Source organism: Homalodisca vitripennis, chromosome 2 (assembly GCF_021130785.1).
Source record: "Homalodisca vitripennis isolate AUS2020 chromosome 2, UT_GWSS_2.1, whole genome shotgun sequence".
NCBI classification, from domain to species: domain Eukaryota; kingdom Metazoa; phylum Arthropoda; class Insecta; order Hemiptera; family Cicadellidae; genus Homalodisca; species Homalodisca vitripennis.
Window position 1 is genome coordinate 27,872,608 of NC_060208.1, and position 21,658 is coordinate 27,894,265.

Consider the following 21,658-nt stretch of genomic DNA (forward strand, 5'->3'; position numbering starts at 1 on the left):
TAATTTAACTATTACCTAATAAAATTGTATGATGCTAATTAAAATTAATAGATTGCAACGCTAAATTTTTTATTTTTGAGCTGATATGTATTAAAATTCAGTCATTTCATTGAAACACACACCAATACTTATTAATTTGTAGCTGTGAGGCCTTCCGATAGCATGTTTACCTTTGTCAGACAGATCACAAAAATAAATAATAATAACAAGTTATAAGTATTTATTCGCGTCTTTTAATGTAATGATCGAACAATGAAAAGCCAATTAAAGCTACATCTTCAACATATCAAGATAATAAAAAAATATTTAATTTTTGATTTTTGAGTTGATATATATCAAAATTCAATCATTTCATTGAAACACACACCAATACTTATTAATTTGTAGCTGTAAGGCCTTTCGATAGCATGGTTACCTTTCTCAGACAGATCACAAAAATAAATGATAATAACAAGTATTTAGTTGTGTTTTTAATGTCATGATCGAACTAAGAAAAGCCAATAAAAGCTCCATCTTCATCATATACAAATAGCAAAAAAATATTTAATTTATTTCTAGAATATTTAATAGTAGAAGTCATAAGCGATCGATTTTATATTAATCGCTGGAAAGTATAATACAATGATAAGATCTATAACCAAGGGAAATTTTGAATATCATTGCTTAATATAAGTATTTTATCAACTTATTATGATTTTTGTACTTCGAAAAGATAGTTTAAAATATAGACTTTCTATTTATAGCTTAATTTCTTATAGCATTAAAAAGGTTGAAAACTCAACAAACTACATATTCATAAAGGTTTTTCAAATAACATATAATTATTTTTATTGCCAGATTATAGCATGTAATGTTATAAATTTAATACATTGGAACACAAATATATATATATATTTATTTATTTATTTATAAATATAAATATGCTACTCCTTGAGTGACCATAATATACTGACTAGCACTATTAAGAGAACATCTATACAGTACAGGAATATAGTGCAGTGCACAGCTCAATGGAGGATTTGTATCTATGCAATCTCTCTAAACCAATCTAGTTTATCACGAGAGTGGTGTTATTGGACAATATAGGATTCACTATGTCTATAGTATTTAATATACCACAGTACATTTGTAAAGATTTTTTAATATTTATTTTAGCTTGTGTGTCCATATTTGAATTATTTTTCATAGAAATCGGCCTATTTCAATCAGCTAGAATGAAATTTCAATAAATTTTCTTAATTTTTTAACCTTCTATTTCCGATGCAAGTGATATAATGAAATAACCTAACTTCCGGTTGAGTCCTCCTCCTCAATAGACCAATGGTACGTCAAACGGTTCTCGAGATAATGCGGATAGACACACCATTTTCCAACCATTAACAATATTTACGATTCTTTTAATACCATGACCATAAATATTTCCACTATCCAGCATATTTGTATCAGCTGTATTCGGTCTTTGTATCCTCGATATTCGTTCTTTATTTGAACCCTTGGTATTAGTTCTTTGTTTATGTCTTCTGTATTCGGTCTTTGTTTGTGTCCTTGGAATCTGTTGTTTGTTTTTGTCCTCGGTATTCGTTCTTTGTTTTTTTATTCAATTTACAATGACCACGGATTCACCGGATTCGCTTGTTTCCTTAAATTGTAGTCACGGAATGAATGGTTCGTTGAGCCATGTTAGTGACCGGTCTCTCCGTTGTTGTACTCTAAGGTACTTTATATATTCTCGTCTTACAATATCAAATATAAAGTGTATTTCGAATAAAATTCAGAATAAAAACATTCAGATTGTTGTTCATGAAATATATTGTTTTTACCTTGTTTATTTAGTTAATAAGCAAAATAAGGTAAATGGTAAATTCATTTGTGTTATCATCAATCTTAAAAGTTATATAATACTATGATAGATACAAAGTGTTCCTAACATTATTATATTTTTACCTATGCTACTCTTTATTGCCTTTGCTATTTATATAAGACAGCTGGTATTTTGATTATGAAAATACAAAATTGTAGGACTTTGCATGGCATGTTACGTTCTCAAACTTGATCGGCTGTCAACAATTTTGCCTAACGCCGTAGTAAATACTTTTTCTTTATATTATTTGTAATATTATTTATGGTTAATATAGCTTGTTTTATTCCTATATGTAAGCCGTGCGTATGCCATGTTTTATATACATCTCTCCACTAGAATTTGTGTTTTTGAGTATTGAGTATCTAAAAATGTCTGCAAATTTCGCATATATATATATATAATATTAATAGAAACAAAAATGAACTGTGATTTCAATGAAGTATCCAGAATTAGCGGATCAGAGATTATTGATAAAAACAAGCCAAGATATTCTTGCTTGAATTAGACTTGGACTTTAAATTAATTAAAAGGTTTTTATTCAAATCATATTTGAATGTTTGGAAAATATTTAAAAAACCTTCGCTATCTTGTGACGATTAAAAATATATTAAAAACTATTCAATATCGTAAGTCTTATTGTAATGGTCAATAAAATTAAACCTCTTTCAACATTGAAATTATAAAACTTCGACAGCACTATAGCATAAACCATTTTGATGCTGTATTACTGTATTTATGTTTCAGATAGTTTAGAAAACCTAAGCACATACCTAAGTGAATAGAATCAGTAAGGTTATTTCTGAAATATATCTATGTCGAAACGCAACTGCCGCTGCCGCGGTAGACTTAAACCCAACATATTCTCTTTGTTATATGGCCGTTGTTATTATATAGGCATTGGGTAGCCTCTGGTCATCATACACAGACTGTGGGCCAATTATATGAACTAGGTAATGTCACCCTGCCCAGAGACCGAAATGTCAAAACTTGTTGAATTTTGTAACCCTAAAAAGTATACCTTTCCAAATGTGTTTTCATTTTCTTAAAATATTTAAGCAAATTCTCCAATCATAGTTCATAAAAACTCAAGGCTTCCCTTAAATTTAATGTTAAATAGTAACTATATGGAGAATATACAGTTAATATGTATCTAATCACGATAAATATTGTAAAATTAGTTAGGTTTTGACCAATAATTTAGTACACGGAAGGTACAAAAACGGTAGGTGGAACGTAACAGACTTCAAATAAGTTCAATGTAACATTTTAAGAGTATAGTTTTTATATCATTCACGAGGTGCTCTGCGGACGGACAGACAATGGAGGAGAACAGATACTTTTACAACCCTCAGACAGAAAAGGAGAGGAAATATGCCAACCAATTGGAAGATAGACTTCAATGCCGTTCTTTCACAAGCTATGGATATAAACTCACCCTCATGTCAGTGTAGAAATGAAGTTTAGTTCAAATTTTAAAGAAATAGATTGAACCATTTTCGAATTATTATGCGGATAGTTAAGCTACGTAAGCGCTCAGCCAACTTCTATTGAGGGACTTGCCCATCATAAAACACTATGTTTCCTATGTATAAACTACGTTACATGCTATATTTAAAGTCCATAGCTCAATGTTTTTGAGATGTCCAGCGGAAAACAGAATCTAAAGAGATGGTCACACAGAAAATGAATGTTACCAGAAATCATTATTTATAGCTAAAAAAAAATTAAATAATTTCACAAATATCAAGTTAGTAGCTCAATTCACTCTCGAGATAGCATCCCGAGTAAAGCTAAAACTCGGCCAAATCCACATACAGTAGTTACTTGTATTATCATCGAACTTTATCTTCTATATGTTTATATAAACTGATCTGGGTAACGAAAGGACCCGCATGAATCCAACGAATGAAAGTTGTACCCACCAACTCATCAAATATTACATTTAAAATGTATGAAATTGTATTCAGTCTGTTTGTTTATTCTATGATTTTGTCTTTGTCATAAGGGTTACCTAAAATACCAAACCAAACATTTTCACTAACGCTCAAGTAATTCTAAGAAAATTCCATGGAGTGACCTGAACCAAAATCGAACTCAATGATTCTCTTGTGGAAATGAAGAAGCTTCATGCAAAATTTCAAGTTTTTAGGTTCAATTTCGCTTTGAGAACATCCGTGCGGACAGGAGACAGAAACTAAATTTAACCACTTTTTCAAGTGACGGGTTTTTCTAAGCCTTGTCCTATAAACATGAATTAAAAAATACTTGGAATATCGCATGTTGTGAAAAAATATTACTTGTTATAATATTGTTTGACTATGAAAGTCGTATGGAATATGGATTATTCAGTAATATTAGGCTTTCCAAAAAGTCACTAGATTCAAAAACACCGATTGAGGAAAGAAAATACATTTCTTACATACCAAAAGTGTTAAAATTTACTTGTTAATTAATCTTTAGAACTTTATAAATGCTGCATATAAACTAAAATATTCTTCTTTTTAATACACAAGAAAATTAAAGTAACTTAATTAGCATTAAAAAATTACGATGTTGTTCTCTCTTAGTGGAAAATTTATACAAAGGCCCCCGCCAGGTGTAACACGTTTGTTTTGGAGGCTGGTTATGGATTTTCTTTTATTACTTGAACATTATTGAACCATAAATAGGATGAATAAAGGTTGGTTTTATTGGTGGCAAATTTAGGAGAAGAGTAACAGCAGGCAAAGGTAGATATTTCAGGATATGTAAGATCTGAACCATGATATTTAAAAGATTTTTTAGGACAATTGTAGCAATAAAAATCAACTTTCTCACTAAAGTGCTCAGATTCTAGTGCAAGTATATATTTTCTCTGATAGTTTTTCTATTGGTGAGTACGTAACGCTGCGACTATCACACCGAGAAAATATGTTCTGCTGGTGTAATTAGAACTATACTGTCTTTACGTTGTCCATCATCGAATATTGGGATAATTGTTAGCCCGTGTTTTTACATAATTGTTCTTGATAGCACCCTATATTTAAGTTACAACTAGAAAAAATTAGGTAATACATAATAAAAATTAATTTTCCTTTTGGCGTGGGCGGTATTGGACTCGGTTTGGACTGGCAGTTCGGCAAGATTTTGCACAAATCTGCACTCAGCTTCTTGTTCCAGTTACAAGCATGTAACTTAAATTAATAAAAATGTATTAAGAAAAAAAATTAATATTTCATTTATTTTTGTCTTTGCTTGTTCCATTTTACCTTTTTTTGTAACACTTTGTAAATGTTGGTTGAACTATAGAAACTATTGTAATATGTACGGCGTGTGGAAATAATAACCGAAACAAAAAACAAGATCAAACATTGGGTTTATAACCTCGGCTTAGTTCATTGGCTATCTAGGTATCCCAATTCGTTATAATACAGCGGCCGTTTTAAATACAAAAAAGTCACAACTCCATTAAATAAGTCTTATGAGATACGTATAAAAAAATTTACATTAACTTTTCATAATCCAAATTTGTTATGTTTAGACTGGCTTTTCCATAAGAAATACATTAATATTTCTGCTCACACAAAATCTACCTACTTTTTCAGACTGAGCTGTAACGACTGTAATTAATTTGAAATAGTTTACGCCTACAAAGAGAAAATGATAAACTACAATAAATAAACGAAATTATATTGCATACAGAAACTTACATATCGATAGAAACAACAGAGGGAAGCCTGCAGCATCGAGTCACCACGCCGTTAAACATCATTATAGCATTTACTCCACTCAATACATTTGATAAATGGGAGATGGCAATGCAGATTAACAGTCCACTAATTCTGCGTAGCGGCGATGATGGAGGGATTGTAGTGGGAATGGACTGGACATCATCGCTGTTGTGAGGATGTAAAAACGTTTATCTTCAGACAGATTTATGGATTCAAATCTGTACTTTCATGCATCAACTGAAACTGATAATACTTGGCAGCAAATCAATGATTGTGTTTGGCTGAGCTTTAGCGAACCTTATGTATAATACGTGAGATTAGGAAAATTTATTTTTTTCTATCTCTCTATCCATCTATAGACTATCCATCATGAAGCTTCATTTAAATATAAAGAACACTGAGCTAGATCGTGGTGTACATTACTCTATGGGATTCGGCTGAGCGTTATCAAATCTTTTACATTGGTCTTATGGTTAACAATGAGAAAATAGCTTAGTAAATAAATTTGTAAATACCGTATGAGATTTTAACAAGCCAGATTTTTATTTATGGCGGAAAAATAAAATATCATAAACTTGAGCTCATGTTAAATGTCGGTGATAATATTTGGACTCTAATGTTGTAGAATCCTCACTAGCCTACTGGAACTTTTATATGAACTCAGCTATAAAACCTAATTTACTGAAGAAAAATGTGAATGTAACATGTAGCGAGATATATGGAAAAGGATTCAATCTGTAGACTTAAAAGTTTGCTTGCAACCTCATTTCTATATAAACATGAATTACTTCTATGATGAAACATGGCCATCCAGGAAATTTGGCTGTCGTTGGTGAATATCACTCAGAAGGCTAAACAATTTCTCTTTTGTCTGCCGGGCCATGTAAATATTTCTTTACTGTATAATTGCATGTTTGCCTATGTCTGCTTTTCGGACAATAAATTAAACTATGCCGTTGGGATAACACCCTTGGTTCGAAATCATAAGACATGTTTGTGATAAAAAAAAATAAAACTGTGTAATTATTATATAATAGTTAATAACATGTTTGCTAATTATGTTTAAATGTTTCCATTACGAATTATGTTTTAGCATTTGCTACATTAGAAAATTAAAATTAAATTATATTCTTCCCTCTATGGGAGAAAATATATACGAAAATATTGTAGTATGGAATTAGATTTACCAAAACATTGATAAGAAAAAAATGAATGTTAGAATTAGGAATGGTACAGAAAAACACCTGCTTATCTGGAAGTCGACTACGATAACTGGTTAAAATAGGGGTAGAACAGTTGACAATTATTTTCTCTAGCCTTGTGATTGTATAGTCGGAGGCCAATCAAGGGCGATAATTACGGTCTTCACTTTGAGTCTGTGTTAGAAGTGTTCAGCGAAGTTTTAATTGTTTTTTGTAGCTTCGTCTATAATAGAGAATAATAAAATTTTATTTTGAATTTTATTTTATTTGAATGCTATAACAATTTTTAGTTTAATTTTAATTTTTGGTCAAAAAGTTAACTTTAATTTAATTTATTTTATTAAAAAAACATCTTTTCTAGAGAAAACTTTTACACTCTGAATATTCGCCATATGGATAAATATTATTGTATTGAATGCCTGCGTCAATTTTGGAGTGTTAATACACTGTTGTTTAATAAACCATGTTAAAGTAATTCGAGAAAGTATTCTCAAGTCTATTTCATCAATAACCAATATTAAATCATTTTAAAACTGGAAAACAGAAGTGCAGATAAACAACCAAAACATTATGTAATCTCTCTTAGTGTTCTACGTTTTTCCTACTAGGAATATCTATATAGATTCTCAACCAATCGTACTGTCTCCGCATAGACCGACATCGCCGGGACCTTTTCCCCTAAAAACTACATTCAGATAAATCCGAACTAGGGGTGTTATTCATTTTCTACCTCCAAATTCTTTGGCCACGACTACATCATCAGATCCAATGTACGGTAGTTTGTTTAGAAAATTGCCTATTAATGTCACTTAAATATGACGAGAGACAGCCTACAATTCAAAGGAAGCATTCCCGATTATCTTGAAATGCTTTCAGGTCAAACATGTGAATCGTAGTTTCCATGGGAGCTATGAGGCGGAAAATGGAATGTCACTGTCGTAGATATTCAGTTGCAATGTGCCGAGTGAATATTGAGAATAGGTTTCTCAAGACGAGTCTAGTAAATATAAGAGGAGATCACGCTTGTTGAAAGGAATCGTTTGCTTTGATTTCAGATTCAGCTCAAGGAATTACCTTGTGTAAAATATTACCTTCTAGTAGAGTGTAACACACTCTCTATTGATATAACGTATTAGATACGTCTGACAAGGAAATTTCTAAGGATTTGTCCATTCCAATTATTTAACAACATTTTCAGCTTTAATATATCATATACAATTTATTTACGTTCACAGAAACGTACATATATACATTTATATACGTATCAACATAATAGTTCAAAAATCGTAGTGATATATTTGTTTTAATACATTTTATTTTAAGATAAGTTTTTTGGTACGAGTTATAATTCTTGAGTTACAATGTTTAGAATACAATGCAATAGTTATTGTTTGGTTACGTAGGTTTCAAAATCTTAAAAGTTTTAAGATAATAAATAATTTCTTATCACCAAAATTTTCTTTCTGAGTTCAGGTTTGGCTCACACAATGCATTAAAGTAAATAAACAATTCCTCCATCTGCAGCCATGATGAGCGAAAATAGCCTGTATCTGAATGCAAGGTTAAGCGGAGTTTGTATTTAACTTATGGAAAAAAATTAAGAAGTCTTTAGCTATAAGCTATAAACAAAACGTGCTAATACGTGTGGTCAATTGGTGGTCACTTCTCACTGTGATAAGTAATAGAACTAGTAATTGCAGTCCGAGCAGTATTCCAGTTAAATATTTATGCGGAGAGTGTTCCGTGGTTAAACAATAGCAGCTATTAAGGTTTCCTACAGTATGATTTACTTCTGATTAGTTTATACCTTCCATTTGAACATACACATGTTACAACAAAAACTCGACCTGTCACTAAAGTCTGGACAACCTTATGTATGTCCAGGAACATCAGCACATCGCTAACTGCAAATGTAGAGATATTGGAGTGCAAGGGTAGATCAATAGGTCCAGTATACTTGGGGAGATTACGGTTGAAGTTGCTGGGACTTCAGGAAGTGTTAAGGGCTATTACAAGTCTAGACATAAGGACATGCCACCTTCTGCCTGCTTTAACTGGAACTGGCTTCTTCTTCTTCCAAGGAAACATGACTGAGATTAATGGTCAAAATATTTCCTTATGGATATTTTTACATGACGCGGCCCCTACCCAACCTTACGCATCCTGAATCTCGCCTCTTAAAAGAACTTTAAAACATCAAAGAAGGTTTAAAAGTGTCTACAGCTGTTTAATGTCAGTTAACATTGTATTGTAAAACAATATTATAATTATTTTCCCATATTTTAAAGTGTTCAGGGAAATTTTACTGCGGTCATAAAGGGTCAGTTCCAGCTATTCAAATTAACTTCCGGTCTAATTTCTTTACTGTCTCACAGTTGTTGCCGAATAAAGAAAATATATATGTTGTTGTCATGATCTACTTGGGTTCAAAGGCGTCTACTATCAGCATTTTGTATCTACCTATGATCTAAGATATTTCAAGTGCTATATTTAGAGTTTTATTTTTTGTCCCAATTGTAAAATAAATCTTGCGACTAAACAGCTATTACGGTCCGATGTGGTACTTCGGGCGTTTAAATTCACACACGTTTTAATTTTTTTACGAATTAAAAGTTGAGTTTATGTTGTTGCACATTTAGGGTGTGGATCCAACTTGGAATACAAATACTACTCTGATACAAATTATCTACTTGCGTTGCTTGTATTCTGCCTCTGGTTGAAGGGGAGGAATGTGCCATGCCTTTGACACTCCTTAAGCTATATTAAAAGTGCCATACACCTTTACAATGGAAACATTCACAGCTTTGATCTTTAAGGTGGGTGTTATAACAGCGTTTAATTAGTATTTTAAATGCATTAGCTGGTTATTCGACACTGATCCAATCTAAAGTAAAATTAGGTAGTAACTCCATCTTTGCAATGTGTATTATCTCGCTGATTAAGCCATGTATTGCTAGTATGTTCCAAGATTTAAATTTAAACTTCAGCTGGAAGTGAGGACAGCTATTAAGTGTCAGTTCACTTTCTATTACGTGTAGTAAATATTTTAATTATAATCCCGATTTCTTGAATATTATAAGAAATGGTTGTAACATTTCTCTCCTTATAAATCATCCTACAACTTTAGCGAATATTACAAATATATATTTAACCGAATGCTTAAAGCCGTTCTCGAGATTAGCGATTAGAAACAAGTTTATCCAATTATTTTTTATATTATATCAGTAATGTGATAAAATTTAGTTAATTATTAATAAGCTCAAAAACAGAATTTTATTTTGTTAAATAACTTGGTAGTGCAGTCAGATTTGAAGAAATTTTAAATTTTTTAATTAAGAAGAAACACTTATAAGATCGTTTAGGAAAGATATGTTTAGTTATCTTCAACTCGTAAATGGTATATTAAAGTTGAGTACAATTGAATTATCTGTGGTATCGATCCTTTAAAGTACATAAAATTAATACTACATCAACGGTACAATAAAAATAAACACCACGTGTACACTCAACCATTATTTTATTCACAGATGTGTAGTTCAGAGTGAGGATGGTTCAGTAGTTCATGTTACTGCAGGTAAACAATGGAGGTTAAAACACTCGCGTATTCAACTCATATCTACTGGTTTGTTATGCCTTAATCCATTATTATCGGTGAGGTGAATACAGATCATTACAACTGACGGGTATTCTCTCGACCTCCGTAACAAGTAATATTGCATGCAAGTGAAAACCTCATAAACTACCTCGGAATAAGAATTAGATTATTTGTTACATTGTATATGCAGTAAAGAAACTTAACGTCGTCAAGTGCTGTATTTTAAATAAAATAAACTGTTCCTTTAATATTTCGCTATATTATATATAGTAGTATATTACATAAATAAGCAGTACAAAATTTGTTCCGTATTTTCTGAACAAACCTCTTATACTTTCTATCCTAAACTGCACTTATAAACACTATATTTAATACTATGCAGTTTCTCTTCAAAGGCCATAAATTTAATATGATCCAATCTAAAGTAAAATTAGGTAGTAACTCCATCTTTGCAATGTGTATGATCTCGCTGATTAAGCCGTGTATTTCTAATAAAAACCGAAAACGACCTAAATTTCAAATAAAAAAGTATTTTTCACCTTGGAGTGAAAAACTTTAGTGTTATAAATAATTACAAGAAATCCATCACATTATGAATGGTTTTATTTTCCCTAATGTGCGGGATGATATCACGCTACGCGAGGTTACGTCAGCGTTTACATCACATTAATTAATGATTAATATTTAACTGTAGCAATACATTTTTTAACGGGTCTATTACTTTAACCACACTGTTTTTATTTTAAAACCCATTTACTGAAGTAATTCTTTGACATTGCCAGATTTTTATGATTTTCAGCATGCAAAGACAACACATTTTTAGTTCCTTTTTTAAATTTAATATGTACAAGTTGCATATATTTTTTATTTGTAATTAAAAGGTCCTCAATTTCTATATTTCGAATTGTTATTTGAGTTTGTTAGTAAAGTGCTACGATGTGTTAAATGTGAAAAAGTAAACAAAGAAATAAAAAAAAATAGGTAACATTTCACAATTGAACCTGGTTCGCCGGCGCTTAAAACTACGAATCATTTATTTTCTTTCGGAAGATGTTCATCGAGCCTACTACTCTCCCTGTCGCGTCGGTCGTTATTACCGAACCTGCGTGGGATCCCAGTCACAACCTCCACACAAGTTCCAACTAAAAATAGACAGCGATAACAAATTTTCCTCATTACCACCGATTGACTCCTTAGGTATCTCCTCAGAGACTCCTGCACCGAGTTAATTTACCTATCTACAAATCATATGCCAGCGCTTTAAAATAATTCAACAACGATATCACTGTAACATGTTTCCAAATCATATTCTTACACATAAATGTTTTAAGGCAGGATAATAAAATGCTATATTAAGACGAACTATTTAATTACAAGGAACAATTTGTATCGAACTATTAAAATATCCAGCGTGTGTACATTTATAAATATAGTTGTACTATAAGTGAATGCAGTTTTTTTGCCGATGGAAGGATTGTGAAGGAATCAGGATTTTCCCGGGCATATGCCATCGTTTAGTAATAGAAAATATCAGTAAAATTCTATTTGAGATCTGCGATCAGTCAGATTCCGTTATATGCCCCAACGCTTACACTTTTTTCAATGAACAATCCAACAAAAGCAAACATTAGCTAACAAAAACTAAACTATTTATTGAAAAAACACACAAAACTTGTTTCTATTCTTGATCACACTCCGCCACCGCAAAATGCGAGTGCCGCCGGCCATCAGCGCGGGGCAGCACCTTTGGAAGTCAACGAAAGAAAAACATTTCTTGAGATAGTACCTATCAGTAAAATATCAAATTCTAGAGGGGCTGATCAGAAATATAAATTGAATTGTAATGGAAAGGCAATTATGTACCGTGTAAAAAACTTAAATAATCATGTGATGCCGCGCGGCCTGCCGTAATCGGGATTCTCGAGGAAGATAAGGTAACAGCAACAACAATACCGATCGCAATACCTGGAAATGCTTGTTGATTGATGGAATGTTAGTTCTGTTACTCAACTACATCGTTTTATAACGTTCTAAGTTCACTGAAAAGGTTTAAGCGTTGGGGGCATATAACGGAATCTGACCCTGCGATCTGATACCTTCTTCACGTTATTTACCATATCTCGAAAGGTAGTGTTACTGGTTTTTTGTATAACTAAAATATGGCAAATGTCCGAAAAAATCCTGTTTCTTTCACAAGTTTATTAAGTTTAAATTAAAATGTTTAAACCAGATATGAGAGCCAAAATAAAGAATTTGAAAGGAGAAACGAATAGAATGAATGTTCTGAGTATCGTAGTGATTGATTTTAGAAACAGTAGGCTATAATATAAAAAAACGTAACGTTATCTTCCTATACATTTATTTTTAAATTTTAGACACATATATTTAAAATAACAGCTGTAAATCTTTTAAATCAAAAACTCTTATAGAAGTAATTAGTTTAACGTTTATCTGCTAAAAGGTGACAGTTGATGTTAACGAAAATGCATAAAGCCATACTAAATTTAAACAAAAGTTTAACCCAATATCTTTGTATCTCTGTAATCTCGTATAATGATTTGTGTAGTTTGGTTCTCTAAGGAATTAACACGACTGAAACTGTCGCAGCAGTGCTGCCTGGTTCTCATAATGATCTATGAGGGACAGTTCTGCAGTGAACCGATCTTAGCTTAAGATTAACGACATCTGCAGAACTTTGCAGTGTCTTGCCTACAATCTGCAGTATACCATGTTTCATAGTAAGCATAGTCTTAAATATACTGACTATGTTAAATGTCAGTAGTATATGTTGCACATTGCGATAACATTGAATTGAGTGTGAAATTAATTTTATGGTCAGTATTATTTTATTTTATAATATTGGTATAAAATGCATAAGTAATAATTTAGTCTTATGTGGAATTATCATTTGTAATGTCGTCCGTTTAAAAATAGTAAAACTAATTCAGTATTAAAGAAAACATTAATTACAACACAACGTCTACACGTTATAACCAACGTAAATTTTGTTAGTATCGTTTTCAACGATAATGCTACCAAAAATCACATAATTTTCATCAAGAAATATAACAATTATTTGATGTTGATGACAATTATTTGAAGGTTCTAAAAGACGAAGTAAAACATAAATGTTCACATGAAATTCAACATAACGTAAACATCTTTAAAATTACTTTACTTTAATTTCAAAGAAGTTTTTCATTTGGAGTCATGAAAATATTAATGTTTCCTTATTTAGATCCTATTTCTTTTCTAAGTAAAATGCATTCTACACAGCAATTTAGTATAATTACTTAAAGATTGCATTGGCGATAAAAGAACCTCTTTACAAAGGGCTTTGTATACTTAAATTGATACTTTATACCTTTATTGCCTTAACGAAGGTATTATCGTTTATATACTGTGACACCCTTTTTACAACCGTGACTGTTAAAACATAAGTTTTGTCTGTTAATGTCACTTCCTTATCAACAAAAAATACAGCAATAAAATTATTTGACGTTTCTCATAAAGGGTCTGAAAGACAAAGTATAATTCTCTAGATGAATTTCCCCATAAACTTAAAATCTTTAAAATGGTTTTTACTTTATTTAAAAGGAATTTTTGATTTACATCCCTGAAAATATAAATTTAATTAATTTTAAAACGCCCTAAACACATAATAACTAATTTTTAAATCAGAGAAAGCACATACTTTAAATATTAGTAAAACTAGGTTTTCCCAATTTTTATCTAACTTATTTTAAAATTTTAACACTTATTTTAAAATATTTATAAAAATACTCTACTCAGCAAAATGTTAAAATTACTTAAATATTACATTAGCAATAAAGGATCCTATTTAGATAGAGAATTTTACACTTCACTAAATACTGTATCTTTAGTCTATTATTGTTTAAAAAAACTGGGAAACCATTTTAAAACCGTGGCTGGTGAAACCTGGTTTTTATTCCTCAAGTTTTCATTCAATTAATGTCAAATTACTGCAAAATTAGCTTTATTATTATTGAAAACAAACAAGATTAGTAAAGATCAAACAAAAGAATTTATTATAATGCAAATAAAATGGTTAAATACACCATGCGAGATTAACCAGTACAGCACACAATGTATTAAAAACCTTTTGTAACCACGCAACAGTAATTTTTTTAAATCACATTCATCTGTGGATTTACTTTTTGACGTGACAACGTCTTAAATTAGGTTGCGGCTCGGAGTCACTCATGAAAAAGTGTAACGCCCGGTAACGTTACGATGCCCGTCCAGTGGGTCCGCCGCACGGGATCCGCACGGGATAAAGCAGATAACTGTGGGTCCGCCGCACGGGATAAAGCAGATAACTATGTTTATTCGTGAAAATGTGGAGTGCTTAGATTCGTCATTTACAACAACTACAACAATAAAGGTAAATAATTGTATACTGATATTTCATTATCGTAAACTATGATTGATTTATTAATTGTTAGATTGACACAAAAGTTGAGAAAACTGAGTTTATAGGTTATGTCATACTATTGAAAAATGTTGATAGTGTTAAGTAAATTATTAGTTTAAATCACTCTGCAATCAATCGTAATTCAGTCGATTGAGAAGAAACAGCGCGTATTGCTAGTCAAACATTTAAAAAAATACAGCAATAAAATTATTTTATGTTTCTCATAAAGTGTCTGAAAGGCAAATTATAATTCTCTAGATGAATTTCCCCATAAACTTAAAATCTTTAAATTGATTTTTACTTTATTTAAAAGGAATTTTCCATTTAGATCCCTGAAAATATAAATGTAATTAATTTTAAAACGCCCTAATCACATAATAACTAATTTTTAAATCAGAGAAAGCACATACTTTAAATATTAGTAAAACTAGGTTTTCCCAATTTTTATCTAACTTATTTTAAAATTTTAACACTTATTTTAAAATATTTATAAAAATATTCTACTCAGCAATATATTAAAATTACTTAAATATTACATTAGCAATAAAGGATCCTATTTAGATAGAGAATTTTACACTTCACTAAATACTGTATCTTTAGTCTATTATTGTTTAAAAAAACTGGGAAACCATTTTAAAACCGTGGCTGGTGAAACCTGGTTTTTATTCCTCAAGTTTTCATTCAATTAATGTCAAATTACTGCAAAATTAGTTTTATTATTATTGAAAACAAACAAGATTAGTAAAGATCAAACAAAAGAATTTATTATAATGCAAATAAAATGGTTAAATACACCATGCGAGATTAACCAGTACAGCACACAATGTATTAAAACCTTTTGTAACCACGCAACAGTAATTTTTTTAAAATCACATTCATCTGTGGATTTACTTTTTACTAGGTCACCAAAACTTACCTATTCTAAGGTATATAATGTGTAAATCTGCGTCCCCTAGTACCCTAGTTGATAGAAACATGAAAAATGGTCATACAGGAGAGTTAGATGCAATGGTGAGGTATATTGCATATTGGCCGATAAGACCCTCTTGTATTAATGCGTGTACAAAGGTCTCGAAAACAAAATAAAAGGACCATTAATTATACTAAAGTATATTTTGGACTTGGTACAAAATACTATTTTTTTGAATGTTAACTAAATTCTTATGCAATTATTTGGTGTTATATTATCAATACAAATATAAAATGAAATGGTGTGCACAAAACAGAATTGTTTCTTTCGTTTCAGAAAAAACTAAACAGTGTTTGTTATAAGAAAGGACAATTTAATTATTTACATAAATACAGTTAATTGTTAAATTAATATTCATGCCTGATTCAATCAAAAGGATTGGGGAAATGGTCAGAATGTAATTGGTAATATTTAATTGTTATAGTTTTGAACACATTTTATACATATAAACGAGTCTGAAGACCTGTTTTATCACCAGACAGTAGTTTTGTCCAATCTTTTGAGACTCCTGTAGATTTCTCAAAAGTAATGGTGTTTGATCAAAAATGTTTCAAGTTCGGCCAACATTTCTAGGTTAGTTGTGTAAAGTAATAGACATTTAGATAGTCTGCTTGTACGGTTAATTCCCCACTATATAAAGAACGCAACCAATATTATTAATGGTTTGTACTCTCATCCAACTGCAAAGGGAAAAACATATCGCACCTAATTAGTTTTGTCAATACATTATCATCACTATTATCAAGAGTTCTCTATTAAACTATGTTATTAGATAGTGGAAAAGTACTTATAAGTTTAGCACCTGTGTCACCTATAATTCTCTTGCATAATGTTACAACTCCTGGTAATATCTCTTCAGCAATTGTGTGAGGCTTTCCAGACTTAGCTAAGCGTTAAGAGACCCATTCTTGTATGAATCCATGCTGTATTTTTATTAAAACTTACATAAGCACATTGTTAGTTAGTTTTTTTATCTATAAGCATTATTTTACGATCCGGACTTTAGTATACAACGAAGTTTTTCTGGCGTTATGCACTCACATTACACACATTTTAAACACAGAGAATTTTTTAAACGAAATAACACACTGGAATTTGGGTTTATCTTTAGCCTCTGAATACGCGAAGCGTAACATTACATATTCGATATTATAGACTAGAAATACGTACCCAGCGTATTAACACTTATTTCCATTTATTTGACAAAATAAAAGCAATTATAAAATCCTAAGTGGTGAAATACACTGCTTTATAAATGTGTTGAGTATACCTGAAAACTGTTTGTGTATTTAACCTTTCGCGCACCCCCTAGCACCCTAGGGCCTTCGGACACCTGGAGCCCGCGGACCACCAGTTTAGTACCAGTGGTTTAGTATGTGCGCATAGCCTATTCACTGCACCCTGCGTTAATGGGATGTACTATGGTGTGTTCTTGGGAGTGAGTGATAGATACTAGATAGATATAGAGTACAATGACAGAATGAGTAGCAGATAAAAATGTTTATGGTTTGGACGTATTGGAAAAGAAACGCATGTACTGCGGAATAGTATTTTTGAATAATAAGAAAATAAAACGGAAAAAACCGTTGCTCGAGAAAAATATTTTTCATTGATACATTAGCTAGCTAAAACTCTAACTTCAACCAGTAGGAAATTTATATATGTTATTAATCCGTAACAAATATTAACATATTTCCTGAATTTAATGATCTTTTATTTAGGAATAGCCTCATAAAAATTAAAAATTAATGCTTCAATAGGTTACTTATGGGTTTTAAATTATTAGATGCTACAAAATAGAAACTACATATGTATGAATAGAATAGTATCAATCAACTATCGTCACATTTTGCTTGGGACAAAATTAGTTAGGCCTAATGTTATGAAAAGAGTACTAAACACATTTCTTGTATTTATATACATGATAAAATGTCAACATGAGTGTTTTTAAAACCATCTTGTTCTGCCACTCCACGCTTCCTTGATCATCCATAAAGTATCGTACAGTGCATGTCTTGGTTTTACCTGTACATAGGTAAAATATTTATTATGACATGTTGTACATTTTGTAAAGTAGAAGTCAAGTTATCTCCAAAATTGTTTATAGCACATAATTTTATGAAATTGAGAATTATGATGCTGGATTTTATATCCTTTATAGCTATTATTTAATTTATGTTAAGGGTTGTAAATTATTCGTCATTTATTAGAAAAATTCAAAAGATGCACTTGACATATCTTTTTGGATTGCTAAATATTGTGGTAATTTAAAAGTCCTTTTCTATCTGCGATGCAAGTCATCTAGGACGCACGACACTCAATGGTCAATTTTGTTATATTGTTAAATTTTTATTTTTGTTGCTAGCGAGTTCCCGAAAGCAAAAAGAATAATGTTCTGTAACCCTCCTTGTGACACCTAATTCTGGGGAGTGAAAAATATCAATTTAATACAGAAAACATTTTCAGCATAGTTGCAACAAACTCTCCGTTCTGCATTGGCATGCATAAGTTTGCTTTCTGGAGAAATTTGCACTTTTGAATGCTGTGATATAAGAAGTTTAGTAGGGATACTGAAGCTTCCGGTAACATAGTTTTGAGCCCATTCGTTCCCAAATATATTAAGGACTTTTTGCTGCCATAGAAATAGTAAATTTACTGTAGAAACATTAATACATACGAACTATTTTAATGACAAGCTGTAGTTAGGTATTGCTTATACAACTAATGTTTATAATTGAACTAATAGAAGGTATTGCTTCTATTAATGTTTAAACTATGAAATCAAACCTCTTCACTCCAAAATTACTCCCTTCACAACCCTTGGATGGTGGCAATGTGGTGCCTCCATCTTCAACCAGTGTATTTATTTACACGTCCAATTCAAATTTGGGTTCCTTTGTAAGTAGAGTAGGTACGGTCAAAGGTGGAACACAAATGCTATCTATTTTTTCCACGAAAAGCAGTTTTAGACATTACATAACAATTGATACAACGTGAATGCATAATTGTGTACTGGTGGCTGGACCAACGTGAGAAATTGGTTAGTAATTATAGTTGCTGTTATTGCAACAAAGTCCTATTTTTGATATCCCTAAACACTCTAAGTTTCAGGCTCAAACTCACTACGTCTTCCACAGTCTGTGACGACCATGGCCACAACAAATAGTTAATCGTGTTTGGAGAGAAGACGATTTAAAATACTCTATTATTGATTTTTGTGACAATATATATATATATATATATATATATATATATATATATATATATATATATATATATATACATACCAGTTTTTGCCCATTTTCAGAACCCGCTGAAAAAAAATTCTAAAGAAGCACGCAACCCAGACTATGTATGTATCTACTCAATCCAGTAGATTATGTCTCAATTTCAGAAAGTAAACATGGTTTATGTCGCTACTTATAATCAGTGCAGAACAACTAATATTGTACATCAGAAAAATGTGCTGAGTATAAATAACGTACCCACATACATATGTTTACTTCTCCCAACTGACCAACGTGGTTGGGTGGTTGTTTTAACTTCCTGTACATTCTGCTGATCATGTCATACCATAAGTATAGGCAGTGTACGTATGAACTATAAAAATTATATTATTTATAAAAAATAACCTGCGTAAAATACAACTTTTGAGACCTTTCCTTACCCTATCATCTCTAGGACTCAAATGGGCGACTTCCGACACATCGGAGGCCACAGAGAACCCGGGGTATGCCACTGGGCCTTGGGTGAATTCATCTTCAGGTTCCTGAAACAGTATATTGGTTCTAATTTACATAAAATTGCCTCTGCTAGTAATTTTTTTTTAATTAGAACACAATTACTAACCTGGAATGAACAAAGCAATGTAAAAGCTAGACTTGTTTCAATATTCGAAGTTCCAAAACACATGAGCACCGTGTCTACTTGAGAATCAATATTTTGAGAAGTTTTTAACTGAATAGCATCAGAGTGATTCATCTGGAAACTCCTGAGAATCACTCAGGAGAGTACCTGATTACTACGAGTACAATGTTAGCAACATTTAAGATTATGCACCCCTCAAATCGATATTAACATACCCGTCTATGTATCAGCTTAGGAAATATCACACAGTGATTAATACTTGTCTTCTGGCACTCTTTATGCTTGACACTAAGTGATGAACTGAACAGTCAAGAATTACTGGAAAGGTGATCATGTTGCTCTAGTGCAGCAGCTTTGTTAGTCGGCAACATGCAGACAGTAATGCGTTAGTAATGTGGTGGATTTTTATTTTTAAAATGCTTAATTAAGTATAACTATTAATTAAATACATATTGAATCCATATATAATTTATTTTATAAATAATATTTATTTTACTGACTTCTCAAATATTATTAAAAATGAATTCATATTCAATATTTTATCCAAAAAAATTCAAAAATATTTCTTAACCATCATAAAATAGCACAAAATTAAAGACTAGTATTTTAGGTTTATATTTAGATAAATGATTATTGATTTAAATAAGTTATATTTTTGTAAATTTTGGGTCTAGCCTAAGTTCATCGTTCTCATAGTTGAATGTGAACCATCATAAAATAGCACAAAGTTAAAGACTTAGTATTTTAGGTTTATATTTAGATAAATGATTATTGATTTAAATAAGTTATATTTTTGTGAATGTTGGGTTTAGCCTAAGTTCATCGTTCTCATAGTTGAATGTGTGAACCTGACATTGTCACAGACCTCTCTTCTGGGTATCTCTGATAGCAAAACGACGTAAAGAGTCAACGAGTTTTTTGGGCCACTCCAGATTAACGTGTCTCCAGATTCCTGGAGTTCCACTGTCTTAACAGTGCCATATGCCAGTCTCTGCACTAAATGGAAGGTAACTAAACTGGAGCTAAAACTAACCAATCACATTCTTTGAACCCTTGCCACCATAGCTACGTTATGCGCAGTTATATTTTTGTTATAAAGATATACTCTTTAACTAATTTTCTCATATAATTAAAAATTAATATGGTATTTATTTGTTGTCTCAAAGGTTTAGTTGTATTGCAGTCAGAAGCGAATAAGTGTAACGCAACGTAGATTAATTACGAGACACAATATGAATATTACTTTTTGCACACTCAGGACTTCCACCTATATCAAAGCCTAACGCTCATGTTATATAAAATTTGGTAATACCATAAAAGAAAGTACAATTCGTTGTTCCGTGGCTGAAGCAAGTTGACAATAGTTTTGTATATTTTTAGTGTAATTAAGATTTACTGTAGTGAGTTATATGACTAATATTGTTATATTCCAAAAATAAAAATGTTTCATTGTTGCTTATAAGTAATAGCAGTATAATTTTTTAACTCAAAAATATTGTTTTATATATTTATATTGTAATTAATAAATACAAATACAATTGCTCTAAGTCGGACAAATCTTACATTATTGTTGTTTTACGTATTCTTTCACGTTAATTAATTAAAGATCCACCATTCTCTCAAAACTCAAACATTTCGCTGAATATAAAATAGACTTGATATATTGATAGCCTAAAGTGTGAATAATCACATTCACGTATCACTAAAACTAGCATTTCTTTACCCTATCGCGTGTGTCAGCTGGGAAACAATGAACCGATTCTCACTTTTTCGACTATTTACAGATTTTTTTCTCAGAGTTTTTAAAATGTAAAGGTCAGTGTTTTTAAATTGATTGGGAGTTTATTTAATTTCAAAGTATACATATACAGATTAATTGCAAATTAATATATTGCTCGTTAACGTTCCGTAACAGAAAATTACATAAGTGTTCATAGGTGTATGGCTCAAGCTACCCCTCGAAAATTTGAGACAATCATGAGGATTGGATCCAGTTTTTTAAGCTACAACACACATGA

The 21,658-nt window shown here is 31.2% G+C and overlaps 2 protein-coding genes across 2 annotated transcripts in view; both read right to left on the minus strand.

The window, feature by feature from the left end:
- The window catches only part of LOC124353730 (collagen alpha-1(XVIII) chain-like), a 167,737-nt gene extending 148,223 nt beyond the window's left edge, over positions 1-19,514 (minus strand). The window contains exon 1 of the mRNA XM_046803711.1: positions 19,441-19,514. The gene's annotated coding sequence lies outside the window, so the exon portion shown is untranslated. The remainder of the gene's footprint in view (positions 1-19,440) is intronic.
- Positions 1-21,658, minus strand: part of LOC124355570 — a 608,556-nt gene that overhangs the window by 284,248 nt on the left and 302,650 nt on the right. The window lies entirely within an intron of this gene.